Here is a 2,998-nt window from a genome sequence, read left to right as displayed (position 1 = left end):
ACAAAAGGGTAAAGGAATGTAGCCTATGCCTACTTACATTAAAGGTAACCTCATGTTTTTTTAATGTTTAGTGTTTTTTTGTCTTTTGTTTTTTGAATCTGAATATTGTGTCGGTCTTTCACTTTGGTTAAAGTTGTTTTATTTTTTAATGTATGATAACCATGCAGATGGTCTCAAAGGCAGCGCCATTTGTAACACCGGCAATTTTTCTGATTTGAACCATTTCGGATATGCACATAGATATTTTTTTTTTAATGTCACGAATAAATGTTTTCTTTCTTTCTTTTTTTTATACATTTTTGCGTCGGGTTAAAAAGAGTAGAATTATAAAGATAGTGTTTTTCGTTTTTTTTTATGATGTTTCAATGCAAACAAACAAACAAGCAAATCTTTTATCTTTATAATGTGCATCCATGTCTCAGTTTGATTGTCGATATGGTTTCACGGGATACCCGTAAAGTAACAAAAAGTTGAAATACAAAAGAGTTGAAATAAAAAGTACAAAAAGACTCCAAAAAAACCAATCATAATTTTGTTGTATGTACCTACCTACATAGAGGGATAAACGGTTTTTTTTAGTTTTATTTATTCATTATTTAATTACACTAACTATCACTTTTATTAGTAGCTCCTATCAAGCTCTAATAATTTTCCGCCGAATTTTGGTGGATTTGATGTTATTTGGTATTTGACGTCATTTTGCACGCACACAGTGACAACCGGACTGGCGTAACGGGAGCGTAAGATCATGTAAGGTGAAGCTGTCAAGAGGTCACGCACACAAGCAAGAGGAAGTTGGGACGTTTTGAATTGCATTGCTTCCTACTGACACATCTAGTGTATAAATAATCAAAGGTTGCCGCTGTCTTGAGCTAAGGTTATGACAAAAAACACAAATAAAAGCAACTTAATTTATTAAACACAAGCATGACAAATAAAATATATATTAAAAATATGTCAATCGTATAGCCAATCGCAGACCATGGGGCCTACCATGATCTTTTCATAAACGATCCAAACGCAGAGCAGTTCAATTTAGGCACCTAAACTGAATCGTCGAAATTGGTACCACGACGTTTATTTCTCAGAATGGTTTACAAGTGAATGAAAGACTGATATTGTCTTTGGTCCGAAACTGAAACGCTAAGTCGCGAAACCAAATATTGTATATTAAAACCTCTTTATTTTGGAAAACCATAACTCTATGTCATTCCGTGTTCTTAGCAAACGTTGTGTTGATTACAAATAAATGTTTACGCTGTCACTAATCCACGATTCTATTTTCTCACTGAAAATTAGTTTTATCAATGAGGAGTTAAGAAGCACAATGTCCTATGAAAAGTTATAAAACTTGAATAAAGTTTAAAAGTTCTTGAAATTTAAAAATATTCCAAGTAAAACACTTAAAATTCCAAAAGAATTGACAGAATGAGTAACTTATACACAATCGCTAAATTTGACACTAAAGCGATTCAATTCCTACTCAAGTTAAGCGTCATGGTACGAAAACCGCTTGAAGTGAGTGAATGAAAATGTCTATCGCTGTCGCTGAACCGTGCTTGAACTGAATCGCAAAAGTAACGTCGTGGTACGAAATAGCGATGCAGTTCAGTTTTAGAGCCTAAATTGAATCATATTAAGAGAGCGTGGTAGGCCCCAGGTTTGAGTTCGCCTAGGCATTCCAAAGGAGGGGTTGCCAAGCTAGTAGCAGTCCATCCGTCCCCCATAACAGCTATAGTAGCCGGTGTAGCCATGGGCCCGGCAGCACTCATCCTTCTCAGGATCAATACGGGAGCAGACCTTGAAGCAGAAGGAACTTTGTCACACTGTCATTATCTCTAGTAGAGCATTTCCAGACAGGCCCTATACAACTCCCGCTGACGCTTATTTATTTAATACGAGAGTGAGAGGGACGGCACGATACGAACTTCGATTTTCAAATTTCGTAGTAGTCCCCCAGGGCCGTCTTAAACGCTGCGGGGGGCCTGGAGCACACAAAAACATGGGGTCCCTTTGGAAATTAAAGAAAAAGAGTATTAATTTTTCCCCATTTTGGACATCGGTCTTTTGGGGGGGCATGGGCTGAGGGGTCCTGGGCACGGGCCCCGTGTGCACTTACGATAAAGACGGTATTGTTTCCACCAGAGATGTGCGGGAATGCGTTACGTTACGAGGAAAGGGTTTGTCATGAACAAACAGAAACCCTTCATTTACCTATATGGGGATACGGACTACGCCGAGCTGGCTCTAAATTATACTACGAAGAGCAAAATGCGAACTATGTATATCTCGCCGTCCCGCTGATTGATTAGTGTTAACTGACGGTCAAATGTGATGCCGTCTCCGTCTATTCGAACAAAACAAATAGAGACGGCATCACATTTAGTTAACACTAATCAATGGATGGTGAAACAGCCCCTTAATAAAGTGTTTTCCCGCGGCTTCGCACACGTAAGTCATTGGATCCAGCAGCTGAATTGAAATTAAAAACGAAATTGACATTTCAAAGTTCAGTATCTCAAAAGCGGTTCAACCGATTTTAATGAAACATAGGTAAGAACTACCGTAAAGAAATTCGCACAAAAACCACATGAAAAGCGGTAGCGTTGCATGGAGGGCTACAATGCGATATATTTTTGACGACCGGATGGCTAAGTGGTTAGAGCACCTGACTACGAAGCTTGAGGTCCTGGGTTCGAATCCCGGCCGGGGCAGATATTTGTGTGAATAACACGAATGTTTGTTCTCGGGTCTTGGATGTTTAATATGTATTTAAGTATGTATTTATCTATATAAGTATGTTGATCCGTTGCCTAGTGCCCATAGTACAAGCTTTGCTTAGTTTGGGACTAGGTCAATTGGTGTCAAGTGTCCCATGATATTTATATTTATATTTATATTTATATTCATATTTATATTTATATTTATATTTATATTTATATTTATATTTATATTTATATTTATATTTATATTTATAATATATTAATATTTATATTTA

This window comes from Choristoneura fumiferana, chromosome 30 (assembly GCF_025370935.1).
Source record: "Choristoneura fumiferana chromosome 30, NRCan_CFum_1, whole genome shotgun sequence".
Lineage (NCBI taxonomy): Eukaryota > Metazoa > Arthropoda > Insecta > Lepidoptera > Tortricidae > Choristoneura > Choristoneura fumiferana.
Note: the sequence above shows the minus strand (reverse complement) of the source record.